The 15,018-nt window shown below is 49.6% G+C and overlaps 1 long non-coding RNA gene across 1 annotated transcript in view; it reads left to right on the top strand.

The window, feature by feature from the left end:
* The window catches only part of LOC113460121 (uncharacterized), a 30,862-nt gene that overhangs the window by 4,539 nt on the left and 11,305 nt on the right, over nt 1-15,018 (top strand). Inside the window, exons 2-5 of the long non-coding RNA XR_012583736.1 lie at nt 4,618-4,660; nt 5,930-6,357; nt 12,690-12,967; nt 13,109-13,342. This is a non-coding gene — a long non-coding RNA (uncharacterized LOC113460121). The remainder of the gene's footprint in view (nt 1-4,617; nt 4,661-5,929; nt 6,358-12,689; nt 12,968-13,108; nt 13,343-15,018) is intronic.

Genomic DNA, 15,018 nt, shown 5'->3' with positions numbered 1-15,018 from the left:
CAGTGCTCCTTTCCAAGAAGGTGTGGCACAGAGAGGGAGAGAGATGGGGGATGTTGCAGAGGGGTGGGTGGAAAGACATGCCCAGTTACAGTGGAAGGGCCTCCAAAATGTGGAGCTGGGGCTGACTCCTGGCTCTAAAGAGGTTTACGAGCAGGTTTCACTTGGAGGGAAGGAGAGTCCCATGCTGTACTTCATGCAAGATGTACCTCCATTCCTGTCAGCTCCTGAATCTCTGCTGCTCCCCCAGAAAGAAGCTGAAGCAGGGCTCCCTGCAGGGGTAGTTTGAGAAATCTGACTGAAGAACCATTCATTTAGGAAGAGCAGAAAGACTAGAGATGGAATTCCTGGTGAGTTGTGCCTGGAGGAGCAGCCTCTGCAGGGATCCTTTGTTGGTTAAGATCTGAACTTCCCCATGCAGCCTGCAGGCATGTGTGAAGGAAGATCCTCCACCCTCCTCCCAAAACTATCTCAGGACTGTCAACCCAGAAGCTGCACTGGATGTTTGGAGACAAAGTTGGACAAGCTTTTAGAGAGCTGAGTGAGATACACAGAGGCACAGAGTGCTATCCCATGACCTCTGCTGCCTTAGGAAAATGGATGGATGCACTTGGAAAGTGAAGCAGGAGTGCTTTCCAAAGGGGCTGACCTGGTGAACTGGTAGTTCCAGTGAGGATATGAAGCTGTGGCTGGGAACAGCCGGAGCACAGGGCATGCTTACCTTGGAGTTGCCACTGGGGAGCCCAGCATGCCCCCATGGACATGGAGCCTCCTGGCTCAGCCATCCTGCACAGGACCCAGGGGTGACACCAGGAAAATGCCAGGTTGTCCTGGTTTAGGGCAAATTTGTTAAAGAATCTGCAAAGGAGGGCCCCTCCAGAAAGCGAAATCCACACGGCCCCTCCCCCCAACCAGTTTGGGAAAAAATTCCTCGGAGAGAGGTGGAAAGAACCTGTTTATTTGACTGGCCCCGCACCCCCTAGCACACAAAATGAACAATACCCGATGACACTGCTTTGAGAAAGATGACAAAATCAGAAAGTCTCTTTCAGGGGTGGTTGCTCTGTTCTCAGTCCCTCCAGCGCTGGGCCAGCTGCTGCAGCCAAACCTTCGGTGTTCCCGGGTCCCAGTCCGGAGCAGGTTCGAGATGGTCACAGGAACAGGAGAGGAGAAACAGTCCAGGAAGGAATGCGGACTGTTTAGCTAGAACTAGCTAATAAGCAGAGGCAGAAAGCAGAGCAGAAGCAAGAGCAGAAAAAGAGAGCAAGCAAAAGCAGCAAGCTGAAACTGGAAGTGAAAAAACAGCCCTGTGTACCGCTTGTCTCTGTGTCCTGATAAGAGAAACCCAAACAAAACTTCCACTCTTCAGAGCCGGTCTTAAAGGCACAGAACAGATGAATGGGGATATACAAGCATCATAACGTCACCCCAGGACACAGGTCCTGCATGGCTCCAGGTCTAACGATGAAGGGAGGGGGTGCAGCAGGTCTGAGCACTGGGGCTGGGCACCAGCCTGCAACAGGACATGGAGGATTTGGCCCTGTGTGAGAGGCATGAGGATGAAGAAAAACTGCTACATCTCTAACCCAAATGTACCACAGCCCCAGCATCTTGGCTTGCCCAGCTTTAGAGATGCTGGAGGGAGAAGCTGACTTTTCTGTGGAGGTAAAGGACCATGAGTGACCCTCAAATTTTGTCCTTTGGGAGGGAGAATCAGCCTATGGGAAAAACAGCAAAAACCTGGTATGCTGACCCTAGTCTCCAGAGAGATGCTGGAGTTTCTGTGGAGAATTGGCAGCAGCTGGACCATGACATGTCTCAGATAACAAAAATCTGGCAGAAGGGTCCTAACTCATCCCCTCATTGGAGACCACTGAGGTTTTGGGGCATTCAGACGCTTCCCCTGCAGCAGAACATGTGGGAAGGGCACACAACAGTTTTCGTTCTGGAAAAGATGTGGTGGTGTTTGTAGGGGTCCCAGAACGAGGGAAGAGATGAGAATCTTGACTCCATGTTTCAGAAGGCTGATTTATTATTTTATGATATATATTATATTAAAAGAAAATAATATTTTAAAACTATACTAAAAGAATAGAAAAAAGGATTTCATCAGAAGGCTTGAAAGGAATAGAAAGGAATGATAATATAATCTTGTGACTGACCAGACAGTCTGAGACAGCTGGACTGGCCATTAATTAAAAACAACCACATGAGACCAATCAAAGATTCACCTGTTGCATTCCACAGCAGCAGATAACCATTGTTTACATTTCGTTTCTGAGGCCTCTCGGCTTCTCAGGAGAAAAGATCATAACGAAAGGATTTTTCATAAAATATGTCTGTGACAGAAAAGAGCCAGAAATCTCCCATCTTGTTGCATGTGGTTACTGGAACAGTCATTATCTCAACATCAGGACTGGTTTTACTGTGCAAAAAGCCCTGGAAATCTAGGGGCTGGGGGGGTGTGGGAGGAGTTTCCCAGGGATACAGCACGAGGTGAATGGGGCTGATGAAAGGATGGATGAGAAGCATTGGCCCCTGCCAGCTGCAGAAAGCTGATGATTTTATCATCCTCTGTATGGCAGGTATTATCAAAAGTCAAGGAGACTGGCCTTGTCCCAAAAAGCCTGCAGGTGAGGATGAGAGGATGACAAGGGCTGAGATCTGGCATTAGTCAATACTAATAAGCATGTTAATGACTTTTAAGGGAATCACCTCTGTTTTTTCCTCCTCTTGCTCATCTGTTCAAGGCTTGTGAGATCCTTGGAAGGGGCAACAATCTCCTGCATGAAGGGGAAAGCTGTCTGTGTGGGGTTTGTGGACACAGTCCTTGTGGGCACCCTTGATGGGCAACAGGAAATATTTGCAAACAGGGTGTGAGTCCTAGAAGATGACACCAGACAAGGTGACCCAGCTTGGGACCTGGAAAGTGGATGCTGTGAACAACCCTGACCCATCTCCAAGCTTTTCTGTAGATGAGCCCTGTGCTCCTCAGAGCTCCTCTAAAGACAGTCCCATGCATTCAGTGTGATGTTTCCCGTGGTGCAGAGGTGCCCCCACTGCCATCCCCACAGCCTGAGGTGCAAGGGTGACTTCACTGGCGGCCCGGGGCTGACTCAGGAGAGGCAGCAGCTGCAGGTCTGGCTGGGACTTACACCTATCACTCTGTAACTTCTGACAGAGGCTGGATTTGCTGAAATGTTCACTGGATTTTTTCCAGCCTGCTGGGGACCATAAATCTTGCTATGTAGGGGCTGCTTCTGCTCCTTTCCCTTGGTGAGCAGGGCTGGTATTTTTCTTGGATGGCGAGAGCCTCCTTCCAGCACCTGCTGCTCCACCTCGAGCTGCATTCCTGAGCAGTGGTGGAGAACAGATCTGTCTCCACCAAACGGGGACACTGTGGCCTCCAGCTGGCCCTGCTCCCCCCCACCTCCCCTGCAGCAAGGTAGGGAGGGGGTGCTGGTGCTTGCCCTGCTCCCACAGAAACTCATTCTGTCCAGTCCTGTACCTGTTTCAGAGCTGGAGAGCCTGGCTGAGCCCCTGTTTGGCTCAGGACTCTGAATACCATCCCTTGCTGCTCCTTCTTGGACAGATGGGTCAGAAGCAACTCGTGAATGCTGAATGTCCTGTTCAGCATCGATTCCTGGGGAACTGCCCTGGTGCAGCTGGGAGTACGATGTGGAGCATGGCTCAGGCCATTCCATGGGACTCCTTCCTCTTTTGGCATGGGTCTCTGTGTCTCTCATCTGGAGCTCTGGAGGTCTTGTTGCTGCCGTAGGGAGCTCTCACATCCCAAGAAACAATCTGTGATTCCTGACATGGAAGATCCCTCCCCCTGCCCTGCATGGGCCATCTTGTTCTGCAGGTGGGCAGAGCACCAGCTGCATCCAAAGATCTGCTGGCAAGAAACAGGCAGGTGACTGGGCTGGGCAGCCTGGCTGGAACAGCTCTGCATGCCCATCATTTCACATTCCTTTCACAGACTGGGATCTGCAACACCCCAGATGCTTTCCATCCTTTATTCCTTTAGCAGTACCTCAACCACACTCCAGAGCCCACCTGTGAATGAGGAGCACTGCTCTGGCCCTCATTGTGATGCACCAGAGAATTGTGGTGCCACAGGGTGATGCTTCAGTACTGAATGAATGTCTTCCTCACTTCTTCTTGGTCACCTCTCACCACAGCCCTCTTGCCCCCATCACCTGGGCAGTTTTCCCTGTCAGCAGCATTCTCCAGATCCCCCATGGTCTCACTGTCAAGTATGTGTGTGCCACAAGAGATGGTGAGCACAGGGATGCTGGGCCAATCTCAGGCTCCTCCTTTGCACCTGGGATGTGCAAAGGAAAGTGTGTGCATGTAAGGAGGGCACTGAGATGCAACCTTGGGCAGTGTGTGGAAAGTCAACCTTGGAGCCCTCTTCCTTCGCTGGAATTTTGTTACATGCCTCACTGTAATTAACTTCTGGCTTTCCTTGCAGAATGAGCAGAGTTATGGGTATGTCACGCTGGCACAGGGGGGCTGTAAAACCAGACCTGCCTGAAACACAGCCATTGTTTGTCAGAAGGACCTGGCCAGAGACAAACGGATTTATTTGCCTCTTTCTTTATCCCATTCTCACAGGAAGAATTGTTGACTGTGTTACAACCTGCTCCAGAAGGAGAAGGTAACCCAGATTAATATATTCCTTGGGGTGGATTAGAGGGAAATAACACTGAATGATCAGTGCTTATAAATACATATACAATATGTAGGAGTTTTTTAGAATAGTTTGGTTTCAATGGAAAATGTCTATGTAAGTTGGTCGAAATGATGTTCACAGTCTTGATCTGCCAGGGATGGAGGAAGCCTGAAAAATGTAATATTGAATGGTTAATATATGCTCAGGCTCGATGGGAACAGCCAGGTACCTCCCCCTTGGTCAGAGAGTTCCATGCTGTGTGACTTGGATCAGAGTGGATCAGGGGAACTTCGAGGGCTTTTGATGGTTTATGACACTTTTTAAGACATGACAGCAGCCTCTCTTGTCATTTTAACTGAACCAATTATGGCCCATCAGAAAGGGAATAATAACTTCAGATTTATATGTGAATGTCCCCAGTACTTCCCTGGAAGGGAGTTTTCACACCTGAGCCAATTATGTAAGTAAGGACATGATAAAAAGAAATATCCTGCCTGCAAAATCTGCTCATTACTGGCCTCTTCCCTTATCTGTCTCAGAGTTCATCATCCTCTCGGGATATGTGTGTGTGTCTCTGTGTGTGTGTGTGTGTGTGTCAGTCTGTGTCTGTGTATCTGTGTCTGTGTCTGTGTCTGTGTGTGTGTCTGTGTCTGTGTCTGTGTATCTGTGTCTGTGTCTGTGTGTGTGTGTGTCTGTGTGTGTGTCTGTGTGTCTGTGTGTCTGTCTGTCTGTGTGTGTTGTCTGTGTGTGTGTGTCTGTGTGTGTGTGTTTGTGTCTGTGTGTCTGTCTGTCTGTGTGTCTGTGTGTGTGTCTGTGTCTGTGAGTCTGTGTGTGTGTCTGTGTGTGTGTTTGTGCACCCCTTCTGCCCCTGGGCGGTTACTTTGGGCATAGTCAGCAAAGCACTTGCTGCTTTTGCAAGCGGCCAATTGTTTGGAATTATTAACCATTAACATTCCAGTCTCTCACAGGCTCTTCGGGGAGTCTGTCTTTCACACCCTGTTCAGTTCTATTCCCTGATGCTCCTTACCCAGCATCATGCTCCCACAGGTATCCTGAAAACCTACATGTTTTGGCCTCAGAACACCCTGCACTTTTTTGCTATTGCACAGGGACACTTCAGGAGAGTTTTCTGCTGATGTCAAATGTCTCTGTTCTCCTGGCCTCCTCTGCATGAAGATGTTCTGCCTCTGCAGTGGTTTGACTGGGTGAACAACCCACAGTTTGCCCAAATTTTTCTGCTCTGTTTGTTTCCAGGGATTGTCATTGGAGGAGTTTGATATACACCTGCAGCTGTGCATCATCTCCAGCAGCATGACTTTTGTGGCTTTCTGACCAACCATAACCCATTAAGCATTGTGTGCCAGGAAAAGCTCTGCAGGGAACACATCTTGTTCCCCAGCACCTCCTGTAAAATGTCTAGTATCCTACAAATGAATCAAGGACTCGGGAGGCAACTCCATTCAAATTTAAAAGTGCATTCCCTTCAACTCCTGAATTTGACCTGAAAAATTCAACCAAATTCCTGGTCCTGGTTCTCTGCAGAGACTTGGTGAGACGTTCCAGTTCAGGCCACTTTCTGCCCACATCTGTTCCCCTGCATCTGACCCTATTGATGCTGGTGCACTGGGCCACCACTGTGGGCCAGTTTGGACGCCCAGTGCATGACAACATCTGATCTTATGGTAAGTGACTCCTTTGGGCCTTAATCCCATTTCTATTCTAGCTATGTTATTAGTTCCCAGTTTTGATGGATGGGCTTGTAAACCTTATGCTATTCATGAAACATTTTTCTTTTATATTTTCTGATTAAAAAATCTCTCAGTTTAATCTTTATGGGAAATTCAGCACTAATTGCTGGGCTGCAGCTTCATTTCAGCTCTTTGGCCTAAGCTAGCAAAATAAAAACAAAGCATGGTTTATTTTCAAAACCAGAGCTAACTGCCCACCATGTTTCCTGTAATGTGGAGTGATGCTCTGCTCAATTGTTGGTTGTCTGTCTGTCCCCCAAGCCCCCACTTGTCTGGGGGCTGCTAGCACACCACGGTGCTCTTTGTCTCTGGGAACATTTTGTGGTCTGGTAGCCACAAGTGTTGGATTCAACAAAAGGCTGATTTGGATGATGTGTGTTTGTGGTGTCCCCATCTACTCTGTTGAGTACCCAGCACATGAGCATCTGCAGTTGAGTGCCTCACCACAGGTGAGTTTGGCCAAAGGCTACAGAAACTCTGTCTCACCCACCACTGAGCAGTGGTGACACTGTTCACTTTGTGCATGAGAAGCTGCTGCTTGGAGCCATTGGCCTGTCACCAGAAGATGGGCTTTGCAGTCTGCTGGCACCAGAAGAAACACTTTGGAAGGTCCTCCCGTACAGCTTACACAGCTTTCTGGGAAGCTTTCTTGAAGAGAAGTAAAAACTAATGCAGCTGATGAAGGGCAGGTTGATGAATGTAGATGATGAAGCTGAAGGAGGACAGGTTTAGATTTGTTATTAGAAAGAAATTCTTCCCTGTGAGAGTGATAGCATCCTGGCACAGGGTGCCCAGAGCAGCTGTGGCTGCCCCTGGATCCCTGGAGGTGTCCAAGGCCAGGCTGGATGGGGCTGGGAGCACCCTGGGATAGTGGAAAGTGTCCCTGCCATGGCAGGGGCTGGGACTGGATTGGCTTTAAGGCTCCTTCCAACCTGAATCATTCTATGATTCTCTGATTCTACGAAAAATGAGGACCCTTGCCTAAGGAGGTCAAGCAAGTTGACTGATCCCAAAGTGAGAACCTGAGTGCTGGAGAGGTGCTCCAAAGGGATGCAGCCCTCCCTGACTGAAATAGAAAGGATGGGTCCCTGTGCCTCAGCTCCGATCAGTTTCCTCATGGTTTGGCCAATAGTTCTGAGAAACAGCTCCAGGTCCTGCCTTTGGTGTTTCCAACTGTGCCCCAGCAGCACACGCTACCAACCTGAGTCCAGTCCCATGTGATATACAGGGGCCTAAGTCTGCTCCTAGAGCTGAGACCTCCCCTTGGGTTCTGCCTGGTGGATCAGAGAGAGACAGTAATTCTTCCACTAGAACAGCTTCATCTCATGCTCAGCTCCAGCTGTCAGGGGATCTGCAGGTGAGTGTCTGTGTACAGCATACTGAGGCTGGAGGGTTTGAGGGGGCTGGATTACAGTGTACCCCCAGACTGGTGTTTTAGAGTGGCTGGAAGTGCTGTCTGGTGTTTGCTTCCTTTCTTTCATCACTTTCAGATCCAAAGAAACAGCTGAAACCTCTGGAAACAGCAAACTTAAAAGGAGAAAAAAAAACCCCAACTCTAAAAGTAAAGTTCAAGGGATCTTGAAGGGCTTTATCTTCCAAGAATCTGGGTTTATTTTTGGGAAGGCAGGTGGGGCAGAGAAGCAAAAGGCAGCAGCCCTGCTTCTGATCCCATTGGACTGTGGGTGCTGTAAGGCCAGCCCATGTCTTGGATCCAGCTGGGCAGATCCCAGGCTGTGGAGAGCCAAGACTCAGATTTATTTCTGCAGTTTCCCATTATCTGAATGTCCTGCTGGAACACCACCAGAACACGGTGCTGGGAGTTTTGTAACACTATTTACTATGGCAGTGCATGGAGCCTGCACATCCCACACCCACCCCAGCTTCCTGCCTCAACCAAATGTCAGATGAGGCCAAAGGGATATTGCTTGTCCTGCAGCACCCCAGATATTCATATCCAAGATAAATGGAAGCTCCCCTAAGTGTCACTGAGAGGTGAGAGATAGTGGGATGCTGCCCCTGCCGAAGGGGATGTGTCTCATCTTCATTCCTTTTTCCTAGGGTGTATGTTTGAATCAAGCAGCGTGATTTGACCCTGGCTGCAACTCTGCCTTTCAGCTCCATGAAAGTTCTTCTTTGCCTCTCCAGAAATATTTCTCTAGCAGGGAGCCAGGATCTAGTCACAAACTGCGAAATAAGGCAAATTGTCACCCATTTGCCCCAAAATTAAACCTGCTACAGGGAGAGACATTAGAAACATCTCACCTTGGGGCAAATTGAGTCAGAGTGGCTAGCAAAGGGTCAGCTCCGACCTGAATTTGAGCTAAAAGCAGAGGTGTGATGTGTTGTTCTCCTGCAAAATACAGCATCACTCAGTGCAGGACCCCTTTCTACTGGGAGCACACTGCTTGGGAAAGCACTGCTGCAATGGCTAGGTGTGAAAAAATCACCTGGCTAGCCAGGAAAAGCCCATGTAGGTCTCCCTGTAACATTTGCAGGTAGAAGAGCTGGGCAGCAACTGCCATCTAAGGAGAGGATTTCTGCACATCTGCAAAATAACACTGTCTGCAGTTGAGGGGTTTGTCTGTAAAGGGCTTCTGAGGTGTCAAAAAGTGGGTTTCTTGGGTGAGTTTGTGGGTTTTTGCATGTGACACATTACCTTTTAAAAGCATGACACTGGCTTAAAGAAAAAACTGATTGGAAGTTGGAAGCTGTCACGCCTCCCTCTGAACTCCAAAAAACTTCAGCAGAGCCTGATGAGGCAAAGGCACATTGGGTCTGTCTGGTCCCAGAAGGTTCCAGAAGGTCCAGGTGTCCCAGCCCTGCCCCAGAAGGAGCAGGCTGGCTGCTCCAGGGAGGCTGCTCTGCTGCACAGCCGAGCCTGTGACACTGGCTGCACAATTGTGCTCGGCAGCTCCGGCTGCAGGGCTGCAAAGCACAGAGCTGTCCATGGCAGCCACAGAGAGCTGGCTTCATCTGCCAGGGCTGCCAGGCTTCTGGAAAGCCTGTAACATGATGCTGATAACGAGGGTTTTAACAAGTAAATTGGGAATATCCTTATTTCCTACAGAAACTGGGCAAAACCTTTAGCTGCTGCAATGCCCCTGATATTGCAGATGTCAAGGCACATGTGTTAGATGCTGGCATGGAGAGGGAGGGATGGGGAGAGAAAGGATAATTTTTCATCCTTCAATACACTTTTCAATAATAAAACACCTGTGTGTGTGCATGTAAGGCTCTGCTGTGGTGGGAGCTGTGCTGTGTTGAATGGCTGCGCCAGCTCCTATCCCCAGGCAAGGCTGGCCTGGTCTAATGTGGCCAGGAGGAATCCCACACTATGATTAGGAACAAGTCCTGTTTCCTTTGGAAATAAAGGGTCTTCTTTCAAAATATCCCATTTTTATGAAACATTGTTTTTTCTGTGGCCATGTTTGATTAGGATTATTTCCAAAACAAATTATGATTTTTTAAAGTTTGGTTTGTTGGTTTTTTTCCTTTAATCTGAAACTGTCCCAGATAACTCCATCAGATAGAATGGAAAAAACATTGAAAGAGCAATGTGTCTTCTGCTACAGTGCACCTAGGCTTGGTGTGATGAGTAACCTTGGTTCATTTATATGAGGCCCTGGCACAGGCTGTCCACAGAAGCTGTGGCTGCCCCATCCCTGGGAGTATTCAAGGCCAGGTTGGACGGGGCTTGGAGCAACCTGAGATAGTAGACGGCGTCCCTACCCATGGCAGGGTGTAGTTTTAAGGTTCCTTCCAGCCCAAACCATTTCATCATTCTATACAGCTAGTAATGCTGTAATAGAGCAGGGGGAAATCACATGAAAAAGCAAAATCCATCAGAGCCAAAGCATCAGCACCTACCACAGCATGTCCTATACTCTTGCCTAATGTACAGAAACTAGATTAGGAATATCTCCCAGAAAAGGAAAGTAAGGAAACCTCTTTCTTCTGGGCTCCACACCGGGAGGAGGGATTCCTAAACTGGTGTGGGATTGCTTTCCCAGCCACATGGCAATGGCCAGGGTCTCTGTGGCATTAAAATTGACCACCTGTGCTTTGCATGGCACAGTTTGTAGGCTGAACTTCAAAGCTATTTGGGCATTACTAAGTTTCCTAGAAAATTTTAGCATGTGAGCTTGGCATTGGCACCTCATAGCGATAAATAAGCTCAGTGCTGGTGCTTTCCATCCCCAACACTGTGAGTGAGAACATCAGGGGTTTCTCTTTCCTGTGAAAAGCCCATAAACCTGCCAGGTAATTAATTTTCTGCTTTTGAGGAGAGCTTAGTCTGGCAAAGAGTTCAAGGCAGGAGCATTAGCAGAGCTCAGCTTCCGCTGAACCCTAGGAGAGATGAATGTACCTTCTCCTAGGGGCCCGTTCATCTGGGAGGCAGCAGTAAAAGCAAAACAGGCTTCCTAACAGGAATTGCATCCTGAGTCATTACTTTCAGATACTTGAGTGTCAGCCAAGGACATACAGTGAGTGTTTCCCAGTGTCAACACTGCTGATTTTATTGTCCTGTTATTCCACTGTGCACGAGGTTGCTGCCTGGGGGGTGTCAGGGGGGGCTGGAGGTTGTTTCTGCCCCTCTCATTGTTGCAGTAGTCGTCCTGAGGGAGCAGGGTTACAGCTTTCTCCACATGCTAGGATCACTGACCTGCAGGTTTGTGTGAGGTGATTTGATGAAAGAAAAACACACATTTTGCCAAATCTTTTAGTGCTGATTGCTCTTCACTGACAACCTGTTGCCTGTGTGTGCCCCAGTCACCTCCTTGTGTGGGTGGGGTGGCTGGTGACAGCAGGTCACCATGGAGGGGCTGTGCATGGTGGGAGCAGGAGCTCTGCGTTCATGGCCCACTGCTCGTGGCCTCTGTGCAAACCCAGGCACTGCTCACAGGTAAAGTGGGCAAAATGGACACTCAGGTCAGCAGAGCAGGTCATGCCTGCCCAGCACACCCTCCTGTGGGTCCCTCACTCAGGGCCACCTCTTGGCCCCAGCAGTGTGAGCACCAGTCTCCTTGGAGAGGTTGCGTGGGCCAGGGGCCTCATGCGTGATCCAAGATGGGTCCCTTGTTCAGGCCTGGCCTTTTGCTGCTCCTGCTGCTGAGGAAACACAAGCCAGGGGTTTGTTATGACTCGACATAACAACGTGGCACCTCACCGTGGGGACAAATGCCTGTCTGCGAGGAGTGACACATTTTCTCTCCGTGCTGCTTGTCCCTTCTGTCCTTTCCTTTGCCCCATCCTGCTGAGCCAGGAGTGCAGCAAATGCCTCCACAGCAGCTTGGTGTATTTTTTCAGGGGCTGGTGGACCACTCCCCCTGCACCGCCCGCTGTGTGTAAGTGTTTTATTGTTTGCCCGTTGAGGTGTGAATGAAGTAATGGGCTTTCTCAGTCACTTCATCTGTCTCCGGCTGACAGCTTTGCTTAGACACATTGTGCTGTGCTGTATAAACCCTGTCACCTTGCCATCTCCAAACAGACAGCTTCCTCTGGGAAACTGTAATCAAGCCCTCCTGAGCACTCAGCTAGCACTGTCCACGGCTCGTAAATCAAAGCAACTTTCCTGGAAAATTGTGAAAGGAGACAGACAGACCGACACGCACGCACCCAGGCGAGGGTCCCAGGGCTCCCAGGCAGGCGCCACGGACAGCAGGGCTCTCCAGGAAGGAGGGAAGCTTTGGCTGCTGTGGTGATGCCTGGATGGGGCACCACGACCTCAGCAAGGTGAGGAAATGTCTCTGTTGATGCCAGCACTGCACAAGACCCTGTATCAATTGGTACTGTCATAGCATCTCTGATGTGCCTGAGGTTGGAAGAGCCCCTTTTGAGAGGCAGAGCTTGTCCACTGGGCGTGGGGTGCTTGAGAGGGTCACTGCATAAACCTCTCAGCACCAGGAGAACAACACATGGGGCTTTTTCTGCACTTGGGTTTAAGCAGTGTGCCAAGAGGACAGACAGCTGCTCCTGTTAGCAGCCCATGCCTCTCCCTCCGTTATTTTGGGAAGGATGCTCAGTCAGATTCAGCTGGGAGATGGTGGAGGGTGACCTGGTCACTGTGATGAGTTGCCACCACCAGTCCTGGTGCTGCATGGGCATGGGTGTATCCTGTGTGACTGGCTGTCCTGATCAGCTAGGGCTGCAGAGAGGGGGTTCATGGTTTTGCCCTGCCAAGTGCTCACTAGTCCAGGGACACTTCAGCTGGAAAAAAGCATCATGCTCTTCTCTCTCTTTTTTATCTGCTGGCTGGGGAATTTCAGCCGCATGGAAACAGAAGCAGGATGGGAATGACTGTTTCAGCATGGCTGGAGAAGGTCTGTCCTCCTGCTGAAGGGACCAGACTCCTACTTCCTGACTGACCTATGTTGCCATCAGTTTTGGACAACAACGAGGACCAAAGTCCTCATTTCATACCCTCTTTTCCCTGCACTCCATCACCAGTCTATCAAGTCATCCTTTACCTGAGTCCAAACTTCTGGCAAAGGCTCTGAGATCCACAAATGAGACCACCAAGCTGCCTATTTTGTAGAAGATGAAGGTAAGTTTCTGGTCCAGCACAGTTGGTGGGGAAGCACAGGTCTGGCCTGGGATCATGGAGCATTAAATACCAGCAAACAGGAAAGGAAACAGGTCCAAGCACGGTCTATGAAATACAAGGAGACTTTCTGTTTTTTTTCAGCGGCAGGCTGAGGCTGAGCTGGAGCACAGGGCATTAGCCTGGGATTAGAAGGCCAATGATCACCCACCAGAGCTGTCACCCCTCAGTGTGACAGATGCTCACAGATTTTGCTGGCACGGTCCTGGAGGATGAACCAGTGTGGCTGCTGTGTATGCGGAGACAAGCAGTGATCCTGGGCCCCAGATTCCCAGCCCAATTCAGGAAATCATCAGCATGATATGCAGCCCTAATTAGGTGAATAAACTTGGTAAAGAATTCAAACATAAATTTGCTCTTGCTGATTTTGGGCTTCACACATGTTCACCAAGTGGATGGGTTCCCCCAGGACCCCAGACTGAGATCTGCACTGTCTCTGATTATAAGGTCCTCTTGGACATGCTAAATATAGTATTAAGTGTAATAAATGCAGATCACATTCTTAAATATTCTGTGATTTATGCCCAGGCTCCTTCCCCTGAGAGCTGGGCTCATAAATCCTCTGTGCAGATCTGTAGAGGGGAGCACGTTCCTCAGGTGTGTTGGAGAGTTAATAAGCAGGAAGGGACAAGCAAGCATGAAAAGGAACAGGGGAGAAAAGCCAAGATAGGGAGGGCCAGAGAGAAAGAGGAGGGAGCTGCAGTGAAGGAGGGAGGGTTCCCATTGCCCTTTTTTGTGGTGTATGTGGCACCCTCTGTTGGACAGTAGGATGCTGGGATGCCACTGCTGGGAAAGGGGCTCTGCCAGGCAATATGGCTCTAAAGGAGTCAGTGGAACAGCCCTGAAGCTCTTGGTACTTTTCTGGGGTAGGATAATGTGGTTCTGGTTTGCAGGTTTGCTTAGCTGAGCATCCTCCTTTGCTGGCTTAAAACAGTCATATTCTACTGGCATGAGCTGCTCTTTGCCTCCCTTCTCCATGTGGCACCCAGCATGAAGATTAAACAAGCAAAATGCTGACAGGAATTCTGGAGGAGGTGCTGGGAAACCCTGGAACCCAGCTGGAGGGAATGGGAAGCGGCTTACTGATATCCAACAGTGCACAGCCTAGGAATGACTGTCTCTGGGGAAGCCCAGAACAGGCCCTTGCCCTGGGGACCACAGTGAGACCTTCACGTCACCGTGTCCTCTGGTAGGGACAGCTGGGGCAGCTCTCAGGGCCCTGCAGTGGCATCAACCCCAGCACAGCCTGGAGAGCAGGGCTGCTGCCAGCAAGGGCTGAGGGGTGTGGAACAACAAGGAAAGATCTTTCCCTGCAGGGCTGTGGCAGGGGCTTTTCTCAGCTGAGCTGTCTTCTTAGTGTGGCCAGCAAGGCCAGGAAAGTAATTCTTGCCCTAGACTTGGCACTGGTACCTTGAGTAGAGTGTCCAGTTCTGGGCCCCTCAATTTAGGAAGTACATTGAGATGCTCAAATGTGTCCAGAGGAGGGCAACAAGGCTGGTGAAGAGCTTGTAAAAGAAGAAGCCCTATGAAGAACAGCTGACAGAGCTGGGATTGTTTAGCATGGACACAAGGAGGCTCAGGGGAACCCTTACCACTCTCTACAACTACCTTGAAAGGTGGTTGTAGCCAGGTCAGTCTCTTCTCCCAAGCAACCACTGACAGAACAAGGAGACACAGTCTTAAGCTGTGCCAGGGGAAGATTAGGTTAGATGTCAAGAAAAAAATTCTTGACTGAAAGAATGATTGGGCAATGAATCATCTGCTCAGGGAGGTAGTGGAGTCGCTATCCCTGGGCATGTTTAAACAAACATTGGACATGTCATTCAGTGCCATGATTTAGTTGATGAAGAGGTGTTAGATTAGGTCATAGGTTGGACTTGATGATATCAAAGGTCTTTTCCAACCTACTTCATTCTGTGATTCTTCAAACTTGTGTCTGCTGATGCAGTCCTTCTTCACTGTCCCCTTCCAACCCTAGCCACCTCTTTCGTTTC

This window comes from Zonotrichia albicollis, chromosome 25, assembly GCF_047830755.1.
Source record: "Zonotrichia albicollis isolate bZonAlb1 chromosome 25, bZonAlb1.hap1, whole genome shotgun sequence".
In the NCBI taxonomy this organism is placed as follows: Eukaryota; Metazoa; Chordata; class Aves; order Passeriformes; family Passerellidae; genus Zonotrichia; species Zonotrichia albicollis.
This window is presented reverse-complemented; position numbering and strand designations above follow the sequence as displayed.